This window comes from Manis pentadactyla, chromosome X (genome assembly GCF_030020395.1).
Source record: "Manis pentadactyla isolate mManPen7 chromosome X, mManPen7.hap1, whole genome shotgun sequence".
Classification (NCBI taxonomy): Eukaryota; Metazoa; Chordata; class Mammalia; order Pholidota; family Manidae; genus Manis; species Manis pentadactyla.
This window is the reverse complement of record NC_080038.1, coordinates 17722341-17747002: the sequence shown is the minus strand read 5'-3', so window position 1 is coordinate 17747002 and position 24662 is coordinate 17722341. Positions and strand designations below refer to the sequence as shown.

Here is a 24662-nt window from a genome sequence, read left to right as displayed (position 1 = left end):
CTCCTTAGGTGATTCTAATGTTCAGTTAGGGTTAAGCACTCATCTAGGTGACCTCACTCCATCCATGGCTCTTTTTTTTTTAACTATCCATAGGAAGATGACATGAAAATATCTCTGTAACCCAGACCACTCCTCAATGCTTCCCCCTTGATGTATGTTCAAGGAAGGAAAGCCACCCTATATGTTGGGATGGGAGCATGTGAGAGGCTGAGAAATTGAAACAGCAGACATTTCTTCATTTTAGGAGTAGTTTGCTTTGGATATAGCTTCTAAATTCAGTGATGAATGTAATGTACAATCCAGGGAACTTTATAAAATAAAGGGAATACTGATTATAATTATGCCAGGAAAGGGGGCATGGCCTGAATTGTCTCAAAAAAACTGGAGTCTTCAGTCAACCTAACAAATGACTACAACCTTGGTTGGCATCTTGACCCCAACCTCATGAAAGATCCTGAGTCAAAACCATCTAGCTGAGCCATTCCTGAATTTCTTAGCCTTAGAAACTGACATAACAAATGTTTATTTTTAAATCAAATTTTGAGGTAATTTTTATGCAGCAATAAATACCTAATAACGTACTTTTTCATTTATGTGATTGATGAAAAAAGTTTCTTCCCGCTGGTGTACAGCATCTCTGAGGGCACAGGCTGTGTTCTTTTGGCTATTCTGTATCTGGAGTTTTTGTGAATGAATCAATGAATGACTGAATCCCTGTAATTTGATTTTATCTTGAGAGCCACTATGCTAGAATTATTAACTGGTTCTCTTTGACTTACACAGAGCTTTTCAGAAAGTCATGAGCCTATGGGTGTTTGGAAAATAAAATTTGATAATTGTGAAAAGAAAAATCCCAGGCTTTCACTTGCTTAATTATCTAGTTAGATCCAGACTTTATTGTAGAAAGGGGTATTGTATTTTCAGTGACCAAATGTATCGATCATAGAGAAGCTGTCAATTTTAGACAATAAGGGTTTTGGAAAGGAAAACGCTGTTACAAGCAGGAGATGTGCTATGAATAATGCAATCTGAAATAATCCCAGACAAAAGGCTAGGCTCAGTTAAACTACACAGTAGCCTTCCCCTTGCAAAGTTGTTTTCTATGAATGACTTTGCAGCTTTGGCTTCTTGATCTTCATGCAAAATTAACTTAACTGTCACCAAAATTTCATGGTCTATAAACTAAGCCACTTCAGCGTTGTGTCACCCATGTGACACATTGAAGTGTGACCAGAGAAGAGAGAATAAACCATGGCAGAAATGAGAAAATGGTAGTGGGAGAACTATGACATAAATGATAAATAATGTGCATAAAGATATAAACAAGGCATTTGCAAATTGACATTCTATTGCAAAGACTTCTTTCCCCACTGTTGGAGAAGTGGTCAGTAGAAGCAGGGAGAAAAAGACAAGACTTTATGAGGTTACTTATTCAAGGCAAGTAAGTCTATTAATGAATAGAACCACTGTATTGGTTAGATATTGGCTATATTGCTTAGGAAAATGTGGCATCAAAATACTTTTATCATAACACAGGAGTGAAAGCTCTGAATTAGACAAGACCACTGAATACATTAAGGAGATTTGTCTGGTTTATCTGCATTTGTTTCTCATAGTTGAGCAAACCAAATTTCAAAATGCCATCAACCCTTGGATGGCATGTTGTAATTCAGTGAAACATTATTAAAAGGATTGATTTTATAACCACCACATCTTATGGATATGTCATCTTATGTGATGCCTAACTTTGAATGGCTGTTCCCTAAGGCAAACCTGACTACCAGGCAGAAAAATTCAGCATTGTAATCCTCTAAAGGCCCTTTCAAACTATAACTTATGCTATTAATGTTACATGACATTTGTTTATGAATAAGCATTACTTATGAGCCCGTGTCCTAGTAAAAATAGAGGAAGTTAGCTTGCCTCTGTATTTAAAAATAAAAAGGCATTGAGCACCACAATAAACTCACAATTTCAAAACCTGATAGTTTATTGTCTTCATGTTAATCATGCTACAAACTAAAACCACTATGTATTATTTGACAAAACATACGGGTTTTCCCTGTATGTGTACTCTTGCATCCAGGGATGCTTTATTAGGGTTCCTAAGTTGGTGTTTTGCCTTACTATATCTTAAAAATTTGTGTACCTTGGGTAACTTGAATCCTGAATTTGATTATTTATTTTTTGTCTCTAAGGAGAGCACTGTGGTTGATTTCTAACTAAAAGATGAGGAGAGGAGAAACAGGCAGGTCGAGGAGGCAGCCGACTAAGACACACTCCCACATAGTCCAAAGCTAACCTGAAAGGCTCCTGGGAGCACAGAGGAGAAGCACTTGGCTCAGCCTTGGAAGAGCAGGAGGCTCCAGAGAAGGTTTCACAAAATAAGAGTGGGCAGGACAGGGGAGGAAAGGTGAGGAGTCTGTCAAAGGGGGTCAAGTCAGGTAGGCTGAATAGGCTGACTGACAAAACACTTTTGGTTTTTAGAGCATTTTGGATTTTGGAATTGTGGATTAGGGATTGTGGATCTGTGATATCTTTATAGGTAAGAAAACTAAAGCCTGAGAATTTTTTTTGAGTGATATTTTATTTGGCCATTTTTGTTTACAACTGAAACCCTGGGAATTCAAAATTAACATCCTTGCCTGTGAGCTTCAGAAGTTGTGGCCTTGTGCTCCGCATTGTTCTGTTGTGCTTTGTCCAGAGGAACCTGTATAAGCCGGCTGCCATCTGGTTTCATGTGATTCTCTGGCCCACACTTTCACCTGTGAAAACCAAGTCCTCCAGGTTCGCACCGTGCATGGCTGTCAGAGTGCAGCTGAGAACATGTGGAAAACAAAGGTTTGGGATAAGGACGAATTAAGGCTGGAGATTTGGGAGTTAATCCCCTCCTGGGATGCTTTTGCTTATTCTTTGGATGGCTTTTCCGAGTTGGCTTAAGCAGACTATTCTGAGCAATAAAGACTATGTGCTTCCCACAGAACTTTTTCTCCGATTCATGTACTAGACAGACTTGGACTTTCTGGAAAGATTTCAGTTGAGGAACAGGAACAAAGATTATAATAGCTTTCTGGTCACCACCAACTTCAGTTTCTTTGGCTGCTGTTATATTCAGTTCCCGCAGCTGGGCCCTGAGGTCCGGGTTCATCTCCAGCTGATGGAAGGCCTGGGAGATGCCTGACTCAAGGTCATCTGGCTTCTCGCCTTTGGGCTTCATGATCTATGCGCTCGAACTGAACGTGGCCTTCTCCTTGCTGAGAGAGTCAACATAGGTTGGCTAGTGCCGGCCTGGAAAGAGCAGCCTGAGAATTTTAAGTAACTTCCTGGACAGGAGCTCCCTTAGCTTTTCCGGGAAGGGATACATGATTCAGACAGTGCGTATGGAAAACAAGGAAAAATCGAGACTGTTATTGACCAATCAAAGCTTACCATAAAAAATAACGTTAGCCAATTGTTTCAGTCCATCTTCTGGAAATATTTTCTTAATAGATTGAATTTTAAGAGTACAGGTTCTGGAGCTGGACTCCTTAGGTTCGAGCCCCTGTTCTACCACTTACTAGCTCTGTGCTTGCGCAAGTTACTTCATATCTCAGTTCCTGAGGTTCTGTAAAAAGGGGGTAACATTGGCACATAGTTAAGTACTTTCCAAAGTTCCTACATAATTGCTAGTCCATATTATTATCAATGGAATTCCCCCTCTAATTGCAGTTACCAACCAGGAGAAAAATGAATGCCTCTTCATGTACCTCTTGGCGCTTCTTTTCTTGAGGAGAACCTACTGTATACATTACATTTTTAAATTCAAGTAGAGGTTAAGGAATGAAGATAAGATTATTCATACTGGAAAAATGTGTGTAAACTGTTTATCTTTTTGTGGAAAACTGGGTTTTTTATTTGGGGAAATTTAAAAAATATATTTCTCCCTTATGCATTATACCAGCTCATTTTGCTGTTTTGGAGAAACTATTAAACATTAATATCTCTTAAAAAGAGACAACCCAAAGTGTGAGGTCACTCACAACAAGTTAAATTTTGATTGGGCATATAAGTTGGAGCTGCTGGATAGCTCTCGGCTTGTGTTCAGTTGGAGCCTCCGCAAATGTGCAGATATCGGCACGTAGGACCAATGGGCTGCAGTTGCTTTTGGTGTTTTTTTTTAGAATTTCACTAATATGGGGAACTCAGGTCTATGGTTTTTTCACCCTCCTTCCATTCAGAGTCCTAGAAAGTAAAAACCCATAAGCGAATGTTGCTGTCAGTGACCTTGAGAAAGACGTTAAATGCAAATTGCTCAGTTTTTCTCAGGTTCCGAATGGGAGAGGATAAGGGGTACAGGGCACTTTTTCTTTTGCAGTCTCATCAGGGTGTCTTCTGGGGGTTGGAAATTAAAGCAGCCTTTTGTTAAATCTGTAAAGGATCTTGGTGTGGCAGTCTTGGTTGGGCCTTGGTTGACTTCTTAATATTTCTTGCACCCCAAAGGGCTAATATTCTCATTGCACTTTAGTTGAGCTTTAGCTCTGTCTCTTGTGACATTATCTCCACTTTAACAGCTGTAACTACATTATTAAATGAGAATGCCAAGCAAGGAGAGGCACACACCAGTCAGCCAACACTGAACTCAGATGTCAAAGTCATATCAAGGAAATGAAATTGTCTTTGACTATTTCCCACCATTCTGCCATTGGACCCATGGTTGTTTTATTACTGTATGAAATCAGTTTCAATCCCTGAGACATCAGAGAGATTAAAATCTTTTAATAAATAGGAATAATGGTTAAAATATTAAAATTTTTCTCTTAGAAATGTAATTATTTTGGTAGAATATTTATCTGCCTAATTTATAATCTAAATGTAGATGTGACAACTTAGTTAATGAATTATTCCCTGCACCCCATTACCCTATAGGCAGGCATTTCAATGCCTTTCTAATGCAAAATGTGTATTGTTGTTTTGCATACCTCTGTTTTAATTTACTGGAAAGGTTTTTTTTTAAGAAATCTTGTTTATTTCTTTTTTTCCTAAGGTTCCTAGGAACCTTTGTGTTGTTAAAATACATTTTTTTCACATACTCTTGCTCTAGTCCTAATTAAAGCGACATCTATGTGATATGTTAATTGAAGACTTCTGAGAAACCACTTCTGCTTGAAAATGTATTTCTCATTGGTCCCCAATCATTGACTATATTTCAAAGATTAATTTTAAAAGATTAATAAACTGAGCTACAGAAACATCTGTAACTTGGCCAAAGTGTCACTCTATAAGTTTCTAGAAGGTTTTTGACTAAAATCCTACCTCGTATAATTAGTCTTACTATGCTTTTAGAGATTATTATTAAATCAGATGTTAAATTAGAATTACTTATACTCAGTTCAAGGTGCATCCTTGGTCAACGCAATGGCCCTGTCTTGTTTTCTTGATCTCTTTATTTTCCTTCATTTTTACCCCAATATTCTTCCCTGCAACTAAGCAAACATTTAATTGGTTGAGATCTACCCTTCATTTCTTTGTGTTCTTGAACAGTATATTATTTCATGGGCATGAAATTTTATTAAAAATATTGATAATATTGTACTATAATTCTTATTCTGTTTTTCAGCTCCATGGTTTTTAATATTCTATTCATGTTAACTGTGTGTACATCTACTCTATTGCTTCAAACTGCTGTACAGTAATCCTTTGTAAGCATTAATCACATTTCACTTATTCATTCCTCTGGTGATGAAACATAGATTATCTCCGATTCCCTTGCTACTTCAAGAAATGTTGTGATAAACATCCTTGTATATGACCTCTTAATACAACATAAGAAAATTTCTCAGGCATATATAGCCAGAAGTGAGAGTTGTAATATCAAATGATATAGATAGACCTAATTTGTCTAGGCACTGGCAGATTGTTTTCTAGAATATCTGTACCTGTCCATCCTTTATACTACCACATGTCTCCAACACTTGGAATTATCCAGCTGTGGCACATTGCATTTTCCAAAGATGGCTGCAACAGGGTCTCCCATCCTGCACAGAAATCTGCCATTTACTACCAAGAAGTAAAGTCCAGTTCTCCCCTTGAATGTGGGCAGGCTTTTGTTGAGTGTTTTTGGCCAAAATAACATGGCAGAAATAACCATGTGGTTTTTTGAGACCAGATTATAAAAGGTGATTCTATTTCCACCTTGCTTGCTGGACCACTTGCCCTGGAGCCCTGAGCGACCATGTCTGGCATCTGACTTCTCTGAGGAATCCCTAACCAGCTCATGTGACAGACCACAGGGAGAAGGCTACATGAGGATGAGAGGTGTCTGGTCATTTCCTAGGTTCTCCAACTCCAGACACCTTCTGGCCTTGAGCCGGGACCTCTCAGCCAAGCCCTCCCTGAATCCTTGTCCCACAGAGACCATGAGATATGAAACGACTGTAGCTGTTTTAAGCAACTAAGTTTTATAATTTGTCATGCAACAGTAGTAATAGGAATACCAGTTTTCTAATTTTTGCTTATCTGACATTAATAAAGTATACATTTCTCTAATTGCTAGAGAGCTTGAGCATCTTTTAATATGCCTGAGTTAACTGCTTTCTTCTTGAGTTAATTGTTCATTTCTTTTCCCCATTTTGCTTTTGGGTTCTTGTTTGGTGGGTGCTTCTTTTATAGTCCAGATGTAGTCCCTATCAATTTTAGACATTATAAAGTACTTCTATTCTGTCATCTATCTATTTAATTTGTCATTGAACAGAATTCCTCATTTTGATATGATAATATTCACTAGCATTTTACCTTATAGATTGTGATTTTTGAATTTTGTTTAAATCCTTTCCATTCCAAAGTTATGAGGCTATTTTACTCTTTCATTACTTTATAGTTTACTTTTCAGACTTAGGTCTTTGGTCCTCTTAGAGCCCAACTCTTATAAGGTGTTATATAAGAATCCAGTTTAATTTTCTCAAAAAGGGTTTTCCAACACTGTATACTAACTGGTTCATTCTTTGTTCTTGGATTGTGTATGGGACCATCTTTGTTGTATGTTAGGGACATGGGTCTGTTATGACTCTCTCTTCTGTGCCACTGCTCTGTTTGTTGGTTCTTGCACCAACTCCATTTTGTCTTATTTATTATGACTTTTAGTATATCTTAATATCTGATAGGGCAATTCTTTACTCTTTGTCATATTTCTCCAAGTTGTCTTCTCTATTTTTGGACTTTTACATTTCTGTGCACATTTTAGAAGAAGTTTATCAAGTTCATCAAAATAAATCCAGCTGGAATTTTGCTTGGAATTGGTTTGACTATAGGTCATTTTTGGGAAAATTGACATCTTTATAATAAATCATCCCTTCAAGAGCATGGAATGCTAATGTTCTTCATTTCCTCAGATTTCCCTTTATGTTCTTTCATTGAATTAAAAACAAAAACCTCTCTAGCAGTCCTGTGTATTCTTGGTGAAGTTAATTCTTGGAACATGTACAGAATTTGGTGCTCTTGTTAATGGTATCTTATGCTTGATTGTATTTTGTAGTTGGCTATTGTTGATAAAGAAAAAGTCTATTGATAGTATATCTAGTCACTTTACAGGACTCTTAGTAGTTCCAAGTTTGTCTGTGATTGGTTTAGATGTTTTTTATGCTGTTGATCATATCACTACCAAATAATGAGTTTTAACTATTCCCTTTATAAGAAGGTAGGTCAAATTAATTTCACATTTTTAAACTTCATGTATGTGAAATTATGTGAAATACATTTCAAGAAGAGTATTAAGACAACAGTTTAACTGAATCAAAATTGTGACATGAAGAAGGAAATATTTCCTACCTATTTTTTCAGGAACACGAGATAAAGTTCACTTTCCTAAGGTTTTCTTCGATCGTGAACCATGGAAATTTAAAATAGCCTTCAGACCTCTACAACATTTTATTCAGTTTCAGCAAATGAAAATTGAACACTGCTATGTGATAGTGGACACAAAGAAGATAAAAAGATAAAATTTCCTGCTCTAAAGTTGTTTCCAGAGTGGAGGGAGGGGTTGAGAAATTAACAAACACTTAACATTCTGAAAAATGCTACAGGTGTTAGCTGATCAGGGAGGAGCTCGTGCCAAATTCTCTGGCTCTTTGAGGAGGATTTTGAGGGCATCTTTATAAAATTTTCAGATTTTAGTAATCCTCATTCTTTATTTCATTTTTCTTTGGTTTGACCATGAAGGTGATAGGGAATCAGGTAATAAATCTTCCTAATTACTTTTTTGTTAATTTTCTAGGTGACATTTATTAAAATTCTGAACAGCCCTTTCATGACTGTAAACATACTACTGATTAATAACCTCTCATTAGGACAGAAAAACTTGGCTAAAGTTCATCTGAAGTTTTCAAGATTCTGCCAAACAGTTCAGATAGTTAAAACTTGCTGATTCTCAACTTTTGGACTGGAGCACACGTAAGTTAGAAACCCCAAATTGCCAACTAAGTGGTTGTGATTGAGTTAGGTGTGAATGAGAGATTCATTTAATGTGAGTTTTCTCTGCATCATTATACTTGTGTGCTGTGATAAGAAGTTGTTACTCTCAAGAATGAGTACACAAAGGTGAGCTAGATTGCTGAAATTGGTGACATGCAACAATATAGGTTAAAATTCTATACAAATAGACCAGAGTTGGAAAGGGCATTCTCCAAATGCAAACTACAGACATAATAAAGAGCTCTGAAGAGTACTGTTTACAAAGAGCACCCCAAAGGGTGTACCACGTGATCAGTGAGTCCATTCGATCCTATACATTTTTAAAATAAAAAACCCAAAGAAAACCTTACTGATATTAAACATAAGGATTGACCCTGGAGCCTTCATCTGTTCTGATTCCTGAATGGTCCTTTGTTACATCATTTATGTGAGTTTCCTTTGGGGAAGTATGGCATTCCACTGCACGGAGAGCTTGGCGGTGACCTCCGTATTCCTTCCTTTCCCCAGTGTACTGTCAGGTAATATGTTTATGTGCCTTAAATTTTAGTAATAATAGGTTATTGCTTAAAACCATGTAAGTATGTCACATATAAAAAAACTCATCAGCATATTTTATGTCAATTTTGAGACATCCCTAAAAATCTTTCAAATGCTTTCAATGAATTTTTATTCATTTATTCAGTCAGTCAACAAATGTTTATTTACCTTCCAATATTTACCTTCCAATTAGTTGGCAGTCACAACTCATTTACACTGCAGAAGCTATAAATATATAAGGCAAAAATTTAATGAAATTCTTTGCATAATTGGAGGATGAGATTTATAAATGGTAATTATGGTTTCAGAAGCACAGCCAATAATACAATTCTCCTATTTGGAGTTACGTATCTTTGTGAGATGAATTTTTCACTGTGACAGCCATTATATCTGAAACAACTGGCTTAAAATTGGTTCCCAAAATGTTAAACCAATATTTAAAAAAATATTGCTCTCACCAAAATATAATAGTAGTGAGAATTTTAGTGAAAATGTGAAAAAAATAATAAAAGTATGAAAAAATTAAAATGAGATTTATTTTAATCTGTTTAATACTTGTTTTATAATTTAGTGTATTGCATAAATTTTGTAATGCATGCAATGTGTTTATATGCTATTATACGCATAGAATTTAAAAATAAATGCATGTACATATATTTGGAGTACATGCTAACTTTTTTTTACTGGTTTCATTAGAATATAAGCTCCATGAGGAAGGGTTTTTTCTGTTTTGTTCATTGCTATATCTCAAGGGTCAAGACCGAGGGTTGGTAAACTACTGCCTATAGGCCACATCTAGCCTACCTCCTATTTCTGTAAATAATGTTTTATTGGAACATAGCCATACACATTCATTTGTGGATTGCCTGTGGCTACTTTTACATTATAACAGGGGAATTGAGTAGGTGTGACAGGGACCATACAGCTTGCAAAGCTGACCATTTACTATTTGGCCCCTTATAGAAAAAGTTTGCTAACCCCTAAGCATGCCTAACACATAGTAGGTGCTCAGTAGACATCTGTTCAGTGAGTGAATGCATACATTTTATGCATGATCACAGAAGGTTGGAGACTGCAGTTTAAGAACATAGATCCAGTGGTTTCTACAATTCAAAGTCAGTTTGTAAGATTTTTATGCCTTTTGGTCTGTTGAATTGGCCTAAATGTAAAGAGGCAGTGTCTAAATCTAATGCTTCTACCGTTTTGCTGGTTACATTATAGATGAATAGTTCTGAATTCCTGTTTTGTCTTTTTAAGGAGGTAGCAAAGGAGGTTGCATTCTACTTCTCTGGAATATTACTTTCCTATGAAGAAGTGAGGAATGGGGGCAGAGTGACCCATTCAAACTTCTCTTGGGGTCAAAGTAAAAGCTGAGAAGCTGGGTCACTGACCAATCTATATAGAAATCTATAGTAAATGACCCTTTGTCCTTACGACCCACTCTACTGTATATCATGACTTTCACCATGCTATAGAAGGGCTGTGTGACATATTAGAGGAGCTGGGGTCTTGATGGGAGCTCCACTGGGTACTGTAGAACTTGGATTTGAGAAAGCAAGAGCCTTCATTCAATTCTGTCTTTCACTCTGTAGAAACATCAGAACACATTTATAGAAAATGGATCTACAGGCCTGGTTTGAGTTTCTTTCATGGCAGAGAACTCATTAATCCACAACAAAGCCCATTTGACCATTGGCAGCTCTGATTAGGATTTTCTCCCTTGAACTGAGCCAGAATTGTAATCATAATTTCATTTTCTTTGTTTAAAATTCCAAATTAGTGGCATATTATAGATAATATTTTTGTTTTTTTCTTGAGGTAGTTGGAGCTATTTCTGTTCTGATTTTTTTAAAGAGACACTTTAAAAAAGAAATAGCATTGTTACTACCATTATATTCCAAGCTGTAGTATAAAATACAAAATCTGAATATACCAAATTATAGGATGTTCAACTCAATAGCCAGAAATTGGAGCCACTGTGATAAAAAGCAAAATATGTAATCCCTCCCCTTCTATCTTTCAATAAAATTAAGTTTTCTCAGCTACCTTAGGTATCTGATCCTGATATTTTCAGAAAGTTTTGAAGACTGGGATATATAACATGAGTAGAAATTAGATTCGAAGCCCTATATTATCTCTTGCCCCACCTTTTAATGCCCTGGAAAGGAAGATGACTGTCATTAACATACTTAACCTCTGCTGAACTTGAGCAGAGAGAAGCTCAGGGATTGGACAGTGAGTATTGGGGTGATTTGATCATAAACCTGCAGACCAAAGAGCAAAGAGACCTGTGACCTCCCCACAGGAGGGTAGTTGGATCAATTGCCACCTTTGTAAATTAGCTTTGAAAAACCGTATGCAAGCTATTCTTAATTTCTCACATATATATTCTGTATTTTTAACTTATTTAAACTTCTATTTTCTGAACATTGTCCAACAAGAATAAAATATTTACACAATGAGAAAAACTGCTCTTTTTATCAAAGACACCAAGGAGTTAGCAAACCCCTAACAACCTTACCAACTGTGAAACCAAATGGACAAAATACCTAAAGACATACAGCTACAAAAGGATGTATCAATGTTACAAAATAAAAATAACCCTTTCTATACCCAGCTCTTATTTATAAGAACATAGTGATGAATAAATAGATGGAAAAATACTGAATTACTGTTGTTTCAAAGCCACTTGTTAGGAGGAAATATGTGGATGCATTTAAACTAGAAAACATTTTTTCTTTTGAAGATGCTGAAAAAAACATTTTCATATACTTGGAAGACTCAGCTACAGCCAATACCTTTGAGTTTTATATTTGATTTTGACATATTCAGTGTTTCCCATTTTTAAATATTGAATCAAATTTACTTAGATGTAGAAAAGACCAATGAACTTGTGAAGTTATCAAACCCTCTTTCCGTACGCTTGCATAGAGTATGCATGTCAAAATAGCACCTTCAGGTGGCCAGGCAGGGAAGAAATGAGCTGAGATTGAAGATTAAAGGAGATGGAGCATAGCATCCGTGAAGGAAACTCTTGCTTCAGCAAGCCAGCTAAGTTGTGTATTGTTTCTCATAAAAGTGTGGGTCACATGGCACTGAATCCAAGGGCGAAAAAAGGATAACTTTAGGTAACTCTAGACAGGGTATGAAATAGCACTGAATTACACGGTGAGACATTCTCTTCACTATTTTCTTTCAATCCATCTAATCATCTCCAGGAGAAACTCTTCAGTTGGATGCTTGTGAGTCCTTACAGACTTGTACTTGCTAGCTTCCGTGTTTAGCAAAGACAAAGCAGGCTTCAAACTTGGAGCATTCAACAGGCCAGAGAATCCAGCTAGCATCTGATCTCATTATTTTGTTTCACTGTAACTATTTTTAAGGTTAGTTTGTATACATCTCAAATGCTTCTGGATTTCCATTTATTTATTTCCTTAACTTGACTTCATTAAAATATACATATAAATGATGGATGTGCATTTTTATCAAAAGGGACACACATTTGTAACCAGCAACTGCATCTAGAAATGGAACACTGCACTCACTGGGTGCCAGACATCCCCTTCTAGTCATTACTTCCTTCCATCCCAAGGTTGCCACCATCCTAGCTTCAAAGAGTATGTTCACCTTGCCTCTCTTTGAAATTTATATATAATAGACTCATGGGTAGCTTTTTTGGTCTGGCTTATTTTGTTCAATATGTTTCTAAAATTCATCCACATTGGTGCATGTCTGGCTTGTGGATGCTCCGGGTTCTCACTTTGTGGCTTTATTCACATTATTCTGAAGTACTCTTGTCCCTTCTCTAGCTCCATGCAGGGAGAAAAGCCAGATTGAACCAATCAGCTGACAGCCAGAAGTCAGAGCATTAATAATACTTCAGGAAACTTTTACACAGGGAGTTGAGTGTAGGGAGAGGGAGATTTAAGATAGGCTTTCTGTGGACTGATGGGCGGTGAGTCAGTGGGCAAAATGAGAACCATCTTGGGCTATTATCTCCAGTTGTAGGTGTGACTATTTAGTACAGTTTTATTTCTAATGATAGACTGTGTCTCATTCCCACTGTTCCAAATGTGACGGACATGGGTAAAGGGAAATATATGGATTTCACATTCACTGATGAAGGAGGCAAGGGAAGGAGGAAATGTGAGTAAGGAGGGAAGGAGAATGGTGAGATGTGAAAAAAGGATTCTTCTTGCTATGGATTACCACTTGGAGCCTCAGCCAAGAGACACTTCTAGCACTTAGACGTTGCATTGATCTCTCTGCATTTCCAGAGGTATTGCTTAGTGTTCCTTGGTGAGTTCCATGCAATATCCATGCCTTTTTCTCTAATTCTCCTGGAGATATGTTCCTGGGAGGTTAGCACATTATTAGTCTTGAAGGAAGATGCTGTTGCTTTCTTGCAGACCATTTCCTGTGGTACTATCCTTTTTTTCCTCCTTGTAATTCTGTCTACCTCATTGCTCTTCTCTTTCTATCTTTTCTCAGCACCAACAAAAACCCAACCTCCTTTCTAAAAGAATCCCACCTCATATTATTCTGAACTGCATTATAATTAAATAAAAAGTAAAACTGATCAATTCAACTAGTTCCTTTGCTATGCTCCAAACCTTTCTCCATTATTCAACAGGAAAAAGTGTCTGATACCAGTTACTTTTTGTGACAGAAATAAGTTATCCTAAGAAGTCAACTCTTGAGGTCTCATGTTCATTTTGAACTTTTTGTTCTCATTTTAGTATTTATATTTTAGCCTCTGTCTCCTGTTAAAGGGGTTCTGAATCTTAGAGTCTGAAGGAACAGTTGGAGGGGTAGAAGGACCTTCACTTTACCTTTTTAACATTTAGAATATATTGAACCCCTATTATGCACCAGGGCCAGTGCTGAATGATGAAAAAATATGATTCCTGAGATTTGTATTACAGTCATGACTTTGAGGGTAAAGCTAGAACGGGAGAGGAAGAGAGATCAACAGTTTTCATATTTAGTTGTCTCCTTTGCCTATTGCTTCTTGCTTCAACCAGATAAAAGCTTGGAGAGGTCTCCTCCCCAGCTGTAGTGGCTGCTTGCCAATGCCCTAAGGACTGTGGGTCCAGAAATTACAGACCTTTCACAGCAGGAATTTCCTTCTTGCTGGGACTGATGTGCTAGGGAGATTTTGACATTGAGTAGAGATTGGGTTACAAGACCCCAAGGTCCCTCCAAGTTGAGGGTGCATTGATACAATGAATGCCAGTTGTCTAAGGGGACAGGCAGCTAACTGATAGGTGCTGTAGTAGGGTTGTATAGGACTTCATCATTTATGCATAATTCCTACCAACATTTGATTCTCAAAATAAACCTATGAGAAGTACACAAAATGATTGTCCCTATTTACAATGGAGGAAAGGCAGACATACCCTGTGTGCATTAACTGTAGGTCATAAGATCATAACCACCATTAATAAGCCTCTACCTCCTAGATGCTATTCCCCACTACTCTGCTGCCATGGCCCAGATAAGAAATTTAAATGCACTGAATCTCGTAACAGTCCAGATATGTTAAAATTCTAGAGGGAGCCAGGAAAACAATAGTAATGGTATAAAAAGTGTCTGTGTCTTCTGGATATGAGCTAAGCCCTCTCCTATGGGAGAAATCCTTGCCTCAAAGATCTTAGGAACGGTTGTGGAATCGCATGCTTCTGAAAGAGATTTTAATACTTTAGATTGTGTCTCACAAGACACTCTGAACAATATCCTTGACCGAATAGAAAGCAAGTTCCTAGGCTGACCGAGGATTCATTTTGTATATCTCATACCTTCTAGGAGATTCAGTGCTTAATTAATGATTCTTGAAATTAGCTGTGTATGTTGAAGTACTGTTTTCATCACTGCTGATAAACAGGTAAGTGGGCCAGATGTCACTTAGTGAAATTTCTTCTCTCAAACTCTACCTCTAACTAGATTTGGTTGAAATCCATTAACATTTTACAAAGATCTATCTTACTGATCATTGTTTTGTTTCAAAATGGAAGAGTGAGCCTGGAACTAATTTGAAGGTATATTTTATTAAGCAAACATATTTAAGAAAAATACCAGCTGAGTCTTAAATTAATCATGGGTGCAGTGGACCAATGCCAAAGGTTGAGCGATGGAGTTAAAGCAGAGATCTTATTTCAGTAAATAAATTTTGTCAAAAGAAATCCAGTTAGGTTAGATATATCCACTGAAATAGCTGCCGTGGCATGTTTTACAAAGTCACAATGACAGACTTAAGGGTTTGATAGAGTTGGTGCTTTGTCTCTTTGAAACTGATGTTCTTGTACTTAACCTCTGGTAAGTACTGTGTTCATAATGCTACAGAGAACTTTAAGGAAATAGAGATTTATTCTTTCCATGTGCTAATTCCTTTAGCAGGTCTTTATTTGAACGTGCTGAGGTGGATTTAATGTGGTGGGTAACATGCTTAGGATAGAACAATTTTGAAATTCCCTTTTAATTTTATTTTAATAGTGAGAATTACAATTTTGGGTCAGATTTTGGATTTCATCTTTGCAGATTAATTTTTAGTCATCTCTATTCTTAAAAAAAGTATATTGAGTGAAATTTCCTTTAGAATATACATTATGTTTCCATGTCTGTATTCTTTTGTTAGCAACATTAATTCTAAACACTGTATGGGGCAGAAATCTAGATGAATCACTATTTGCCTTTTTATTTTTTCATCTGAAATTTCTTGAAAATGTGCCTAGTTTTTACTGCTCAGCTGAGAATACTCTGATGAAAAGCAAAACATTAAAGCCTATAATTAGCTATTTATATTTTTCTCCTCCCTTGCAGTAATGTCCTTTTAAGTTTTCTCCTGGTTTGGAACTGGCAGAAGTATCTAGAATAATGGGTAGGACTTGGAATGTGGCATTAAGAGCAGTGGAAATAATTGAGGCATGATCATTCGGGACTATTTTGTATTCATATTTAGTATCTATTACATAACAAGAACACTGAGGAACACAGTTCCATCTTGTTTCCTCTTTTAGAGATGCTGGGGTCTCTACATTTAAGAGACCAAATAGTTACTTGGCTCAATGATTAGGTGGTAGAGTATAGTGGACACGGCAGGGGCTTTGAGTAGGCAGTTTGAGTTCATGTGCACTTACTGCTGGTTACTAGTTGAATGACCTTGGGCCCTCCCCGTCTTAATTTGGGGTTCCTCCCAAAGCAGAATTTGAGTATGAGACAAAAATTTTAGTATGTTCTAGTTACTTACTGCTGAGTAACAAACAACTCCAAAATTTGGTGTCTTATAACAGTGGTGGCACTTACCTTACTCACATGTCTGTAATTTAGGCATGGCTGGAAGGAACATCTCTCCTGCACTACTTGACTTCTAGCCAGGGGGCTAGAATCATTTGAACACTTACTCCTATGTCTTGATATTGATGTCGGCTGCTGACTGGAAAGTTAGCTGGGGCTATTGACTGCAGCCATCTACTATGGCCTTGCTTGGCTCATAGCACAGTGGCTGGATTCCAAGAGTGAGCCTTTCAAAAAGGCCAGGTAGAAGCTTTACTGCCTATTATGACCTAGGCTGAGCTGTCGCATTGTGTTTCTTCTGCTGTAATCATAGGCCTTCCTGGATGCAAAGGGAAGGGACATATACTCCACCTCTTTTGATGGAAGACTGTCAATGTCACATTATAAGAAAAATATGTGGGATGGGATATACTGATGCAGCTATCTTTAGAAAATGTGATCTGCTTTAGAGAATAAGCAATTTATTTGGGAGATGGGTTCAGGAAGTCTTGCAACATGTGGGCAAGTGAGACAGTAAGGGGGAAGAGCTCTAATGGGTATATTACAATAATGGGTACACAGGTTACTACTGTGAGTGACTGTGTCTCAGTCCCACCCAGAGCTTGTTAATGTCTGTGGAGAACACACCCTGGAATTGTCTTACTGAAGGGTAGAAAGGTTGGATATTTACCTGCCAACTCCTATCTCTCATTGGTTAAGAATTGCTTTGGGGGTCCTAAACTCTTCAGCTCTTCAAGTTAAGAGTGTTGAACGTACTCCTGTAGCCAGAAAAATTCCCTGGACTGAGTGACACAGGTGCTGGCATGTAGAGGAACTATCCACAAAGCTGTAGGTGACTTCTGAGGGGGCCCTAAGGGTGTGGATGAGACATCAATAGCTTCAGCTACTGAAGCACTTCTTGGTCTCCTGTAAAATAGCACTTCATTGCAGGGTTTATTTTGTTACATGTATCATAACGTTGATATACAATAAAAGTTTGCCTTTCATACTGATATTTTCCCATATTTAACTTAGTAGTTAATATGAATATGACCTAACATCATAGTTATCAGAGGGCCTAGTTCTGGTCTGTAGTGGGGCTTCTTTAAAGTCATAAAATCATGTAAACTTGTTAAAGACTGGCTTTTCCTTTTCTGTGAATAATGGAATCTTTTGCAATTATGAGGAACAAATCTCTAGCTAGAACTGGGCTTGAGTTGGACATATTAAAAAGAGAGTGAATATAAAATAGGGCCATGATCTTGGTTACTACTGGAGAGTATCTCTGTAATTTTGTATAAGCCATTTACACTCTTGGAGTTTTTGTTTCCTCATCTGGCAAATGGATAAAATGATACCTAATTCACAGGGCTGTTGTGAGCAGCATATCAGACAGAATGACATGGCTCGTGCTGGGCAAATTGAAAATACATAGTAAATGTCAGCTGGATAAATGAACAGATAATTTATCCAGTAAGTAACATTTATAAAACATTTCTGGTTTGTTGTGTTGATGTTCAATTTAATGGTCAATCTGCTTGATTTTCATATTTCAATAGGTCAGATTTATCTTTAACGTATGTGACATCTTGGAGCTAAAGGTTTTTAAGGAAGAGAGATTGGGCCATTAATAATAGATGTAAATGCTTAGGGACGTAACATTTTGAAAGCATGTCTGATGGCTTTAATACTAGATGCAGGGCTGAAAGAATGATCCTTGTCCCTTTTGTTACCATTGGTATTGCATTGTATGTCCCTGTGGTATGTGTGTGTGGGGTGTACATGTGCACATGCATATGTAGTATAGGGGCTATTGTGTATTGGAAAGAGGTAGAAAAAGAAGTTCAGGCAGAGAAAGGAAAAAAAAAGTCATAGAGGAAGAATAGCAGTGAGAACTGTGCTGCTAGGATATGCAAGGCCAGGAGTTAGCTTGAACTCTCTGGCCCATAATTGATGAAGGTCATGGATGTTTAGGCATGAGAGAGGCCGGTAGCTTCATTAGCCTTGAGGCAGTACACACAGCTCCTACACAGAAAGATTTGGACACTTTCATTTTGGGAAATTTAGCACAGTATAGATGTGGTTAATATTAACATAGCTGCAGAAATTTAAATGTGCTTTGGTGTAATTTAAACCACCCACACAGTTTTCCTTTGAAAACACAAACATGTGACCCTCTCAAAATTCTCACCCACGCTCATTACTTGTGCTCTGGACTCTTGCAAACTCATTTTGCAACTTATGAAGTAATCTTCCTGACCTCTTAGACCTTCGAATGCCCTTAACTTTTAAGATAAGAGCATACCATTTATTAAATACAACTTTTCATGTTCACTTTTGTTATTAAAAAAACCAAAATTTAAATAAGGCTGTTTTGAAGAGGCCCCTGTTTTCTTTATTTTCTCATTTTTTTCTTGTGGCCCAGCAGTTCATACCATTCTAGGGATTCTCTTTCCATGACCCAGGCGTATTATGGGGAATGGGAGACCGTGTCTCTATTTTCATCATTTTGTGGGTCAGCAATTCTGGTTTCACTGGATTATTCTTCGACTTGTTGTTGATTGAGGTCACGCAGTGGTATTCAGCCACTAGCTGGTCTGGTCTGGAGGGTACAAGACAGTTTCACTAATGCCTGACACCTTGGCAGGGATGTCCCGAGACATGGGCTCAGCTGCGCCACTTTCCCTTTCCATTCCCAGTGCCCCGCCACATGGTCTGTCCATCACAGTAGTCACACTTCTTCTGTGGTGGCTCAGCGCACCAAGAGACAGAGGTGGCAGCTGTCAGGCCTCTTTAAGGCTAGGTCAAGAAGTAGTACAGTGTCACTTCCACCATTTTTGTTATTTGCGAAAACAGGCAGAAGCCTGGACAGATGCAAGGGTTGGGGAAATAGACCCCGTCTCAGTGGGACGAAAGTAAAACAATTGTCATCCATCTTTAATCCACCACAGTTGAAGATATAAAAACCAGCTTATAGAATCTTTGTCCTTCTTAATCCTAAGTATGTAATATAAGTCTCAAAAGAGAGATCCCAGAAAGATTTAGAATTCCAGAAGTGAATCATATCATGTCTTAGAAAACAATCTGAAGCCAAAGTGTTAGGTCTTAAATCCTGGCTCTGCCGCATTCCAGCTGTGGGATTTTTCAGCAAGTTGTATTAGCTTTTCTTGCCTGAATTTCTTCATTTGGAAAATGGAATGATAGTACTTACTTCATGGAGTTGAGAGGATTCCATGAAGTAACATATGCAAAGAATTTAGGAATTGTACCTGGAATATAATGGATGTTCTGGGCAGGAAGGGGTTCACCAATTTGGCCTGCAATTCAGTTCATTTCTCTCTCATTACTGGGGGGAGCAGTCATGAGACAGCAAGAAGGCAAATGACTCGGGCTGATCTCCTTATAAACTTGCTAATAAGCTAGCTGGTGAACAGACTAATGGTGTTTGTGAGAAGTCGTGGCCATGGGCTGCTGGGCATCTCTGGGTTAGGATTGCCTTTGGTAAACACGTCCATGGATTTATGGGTCATGGCTCTCTGGAGAATGTCCTGTAAGCTATGTGACTATCTGGCTGTAAATGGAGGTGTTTTCATAACCTAAAATATGCCCTGCTGTATGAGGTGACAGGACACCCAACTTGGAGACCTCATCTTGGAACGCAGGTCAGACTGCATCTCTGATGTGGGAAGACTGTATTCCATGCCCTGATGCTCTCTCTGCTTCACCTATTCTCTGAGTGCATGCATTCTTGAATTTACTAGTAAAGAATATTACAGAGTAATACCTCTGACTCCCATGAGTAATCTGATCCTTTATATTAACTCATGCTCGATAAATGTTAAATAAAACAATTATTAAGATGATGCACAATTTTAATTTTTGGTGTTTCCCCATGGAAAAATGAGAGAGGAGGAACAGTCTTAAATATTTTTCTGCCTTTCCTAATTTTATTTTAATTAAGCTCCTGGAGGCCCCACAGGATTGTATTTCTTTACGTTATTCTTGTGTGGGTATCCATAGTGTCACAGACCATACATTTGTTGTATTGCTGATGGGTTTTAGTCTGATCTGAGCTGGTTGGCATATTTCAAATGACTCAGAAAGACCAGTTGTGGTGTTCAGGGATTCATTTCTATGATTTTCTGAGTCATATTATTGTTTCTGATTCTAGCCAAAATTTTAAAGTAAGGCCTTTAATTTAGAATATGTGGAAGCTAAGTACAGTTCATGTGTTTTCTATGTTGCTGATAATTCCAGATGGTTTCTAATCCCGATAAAAATTGTTTTTGATTTTGGGATTTGCTTTCACATTTGCATATGGGTATGCCAGTGTTCCAAACCCCTCGACATGTCAAGCAAAGACATACGGGTTACATGTAGCCCAAGAAGAAACCTCCCACAGCTCTAGATACTCAGTTTACAGAGCGCTTTTACATTCATTTATGAAACAGTCATATGTGGGGGTCAGGGAACCCACATAGGTGCCCCGCCCCCATCTCTCCCCCTTAAGGCTGGCGATCTTAAATTGCTGATGCTAAGGGCCTCTGCAGAAGATGTTTGGGATATCCCTACTTTGTCTCTGAGCTGATTGACATATGAAAGAAGAGGTAACTATGTAAGGAGGAAGCCCGAATTCCTTTGTACTGCTAGAAGGTCACCACTGTATAAGTGACTGCAACTCAGCTCGGGCGGATGAACGTAGTGCCACTGCTGCAAGGCAGTACTTGGTTGAAGGATATGATTTCACAAACAAAGCAAACATTCACTAGGGCTAAATAAAGGGAAAAACATTGTCACAGAGACACACATAATAAATAATACCTTACAAAAAAAACAGTATGTTACAAAATAATAGGCATTTACCTTATTTGACCCACCCAATGACACCAAGAGATGGGCTGGACAAAAAATATGTTGCTGAGTTTTTATTAATGAGAAACCAAGGTGTAGAGAGATTGATAAATGCCAGTTTTTGTGGTCGTGAATGGCAGAACTCTGAGGTTCTCTGTATCCTTAAGTCATGTCTGCCTCTCAAGTCACCCCATAAACATGCTGAACAATTGAGTGAATTCAATTGAGCCAACTTTTACTGAATGTATGTACAGGCAGAGTGCCGCATGTTTTAGGGGATAAAACAATGAGATGCTCTTTCAGTCTTAAAAGATCTTTTGAGTTTGAAAAGAGTGATGTTCATTCCAATTCCTTCCATCAAAGGCAGAATGGTGAGGTATTCTGCAAGTGACTTGATTTATCCAAATTTAAATAATTTAAATTAGAAATCCTATGTATGCAATGACATCCCTTTGGAGATAGAAAAAAAAATAGAATAATTTGTACTCTGTTGACACAGATGCCAGCTCATCACAATAAGAATGATGCTCTTGTGTCTGAAAATGAGTGGGACTATGGCTTAGTTCCCTGGTGCGTTTAAACTAATTCTGGTCCTGTATGATGAGTAGCTTCCCACTGAAATCTGGCATAAATATTTAGAGAAGAAATTGGACTAGCTACTACTAGATATTGTTATCACTATATGAAGACTGGGTGCTTGAACTAAGTGTGGCTTGGAAATGCAAGTTTGTCCTTATTATGTAAATCAGGATGTGGAGTTCTCAGCTGTTTTCCCTAAGTACACACAAAGCTTGACTGCAAGGCCCAACGGGCTTTCATAGTCTTCTCCAGCTGTCTTGGCAACATTAATTCCTGTAGAAGCCAATAGAATGTGTTCTGCTTTGCCCGGAATATGGAACTAAAAAAAGAAAAACAAAACTCTTATGGATTTTAATTAAGATAATGCAACAAGGAGTTTGATGTGAAATAGTCTTGGATGTAACGATGTGAGATCTTATTTGACCCAAGCTTGGTTTTATGAAATAGGACCTTACTAATGAATTTTAAACCTTTATCATACAGTAAAGTCTGGATAGTACATTATCACTATAGTAAGAGTGAAAATGGAAGCTTGGGGGTTGCAGTCCAGAACAGGTATGCTGGGTTCACCAGCATTTGCTATCACTTTCCTTGCCACCTTAGTTCTCAGCTTCCATCTGCAAAAGATGGCTGTTGCAACTTCAGTGTTCCATGTTCCAGACACCTAGAAGAAGGAAAGACAGGTCACACCACTTGAATTAGTCCCCTTTAAGAGTCCCTAGAAGTCCCACCTGGAGACTTTTGCTTCCATCTCACTGGCTACCACTATTTGTAGTAGGCTGTTACAGGCTTCCTCCCTCCCTCTTACCCCCCTTTCTTTCTATACCTCCATAGCACCCCCTCTTCCTGCTTTCCTCTATTGCTGCCATCTATAACACAAGGCTTGCTATGAACAAGAGTGAATGGGCAGTAGTAGGCAACAGTCTGTGCTACAGACAGACTTTATTTAAGAAATTATAGCTTCTTCTAAACACTAGTGGGTAAAAAAGCTTACAAATAATAAGAGAAAATGGTTTCTATAAAGTCTTTGTATTGACTCCATTGTGATTGAAGATATGGATGTGCTCATCATATGTCTTGAAGTGGGAATGATTAGTAACCTTGATTTTTCTTTTAAATCTTTTCTCTTTTTTTTCCTACCAGTATGGTCACATTTTATTATTACTCCACTTCAGGGATATTTTTTTCACGTCCTCTGACTGATATCTCCCAGAAAATGAATTCCTGAGTTTTGTATAGTTCTTTGTTGCTCACAAAACACATTTACATTTATGGTCTAATTTTTCCTCTCAATAACCCTGCTATCTTGGACCTCCAAGACAAAAATTATCCCAATGTTATAGCTGAAGAAACTGAGTCTGAGAGTTTTAGTGGTCTGCTTAAAGGCATCCAGGTAATAAGTAGCAGAACTGGGATTTGAAACAAATTTTTCTATCTTTAAGACAACCCCTCTTTCCATGACACCAAGTAATTTCATTTCTGACAAGGATTCCAGGTAGCAGGTCTCAGTTGCTTTCTTTGAACCTCCTTAGTTGCAACTGTTCATTGCTGAGTTCCCTTTGCTTCCTGAGAGTCCACATTATCTCAGACCATTTCATATCCCTTGGTGACCCAACTGAAGACTCATCAGCTAACCCTGGAACATGGATTTTTAAGGTGGACTTGGAGAATTTTGATCCCTCAGCTATTTATGTATTTTGAGAAGTTCCTAATGATAGGACCAAATAAGGACAAGACAAGGCTGAAAAATATACCTGTGCAACATGCCTGAAATTAGGCTTGGCCAGGGAAATTGCTTGGATGGACTTATGACCTGTGTCCTTTACCCTTGGCATGCTCCATGGAGATGACCATGTTTCAAAGGCTTCCACTAGGTTAGTAGATTATGTTTCTTGTTGAGAACAGAAAACTACTGGACTGGTACCATACCAAAGGGTAGAAATAACATCTTCCCAAGCCTATTTGGAACTATCTTGCAGCTGCCTGACTCTTGCTTGTGATTAGAATACTGGCTTTAAATGCCACTTCAGAATTAGGGGGAAAAACCAGGGTATTGAACAGTGTTTTGCATCTGTACTAACGTTCCTCTCATCAGTCAGAAGTTGACTGTCACAAGAGGACAGGGACTGAAAGATTATAAAACACTACTAGTAGTCAGGGAAAAAAGGAATTAATAAAAAAAGTCTTCCCCAAACTCATCTTTAATATGTGTATGGCATACTTTGTATCCATTTCCTGGAAGTTTCTGGAGCAAATGTGTATGTTTAACTAGAATATGAAATGGTGTTTATAAAGGGCATCTTCCTCTTCATCATACTACAAATTGGGTTGTTGTCTTCCTTCCAAGCATGTAGTAGAATATGACTATAAATATGGTTGTCTGTTTTAATGAAATAGTAATAGGTCCAGTGCCTCTAATCATACTAGAATTGAGCAAGGTGTAACATTGGAGTCACGTGGCTCTTTCCAACTTACCTTGCACAATATGGCAGCTGGAGAGTGGGAGAGGGAAGTCTTGAGAGATTTGTAAAGGGGGTTGTCATTTGAACAGCCGCAGGCTATAATGGTATTGTTCGATGGAATGACAGTAATGCCATTTGATGCCTTTTCAGGCATGTGGATATAAATAATGTAGTGGCCAGGTATTCTATTAGATAACATTCACATTTGAGTCCAAATTAAGGTATGCAGTTAAGCAACCTCCAGGAGTGCAGAAATACATGGCTTCTCATTCCCAGGACAGACTGTGAGGGCTGCACCCGAGATCTGTGTAGTGCACAAATCTCACAACTGTGTGTAGTGAGCCATATACTCATGTTCTGAAAGTCCTGTGAAATCCTCAGTAACTCTGGGAGTCGAAGGCCCACGCATTCCTGTACTTCCAGTGATTAGCTATTCATCCTCGTAAGAAACATTGCAACGAAAATTAGTGTCCAGTATTATGATCATTTGATTTTTTCCCTTCAATTTCTCTATAC

At 37.9% G+C, this 24662-nt stretch overlaps 1 pseudogene; it reads right to left on the bottom strand.

The window, feature by feature from the left end:
* Positions 1–2604: 2604 nt before the first annotated feature.
* On the bottom strand, positions 2605–24300 carry LOC118926173 (40S ribosomal protein S7-like; annotated as a pseudogene).
* Positions 24301–24662: the final 362 nt, after the last annotated feature.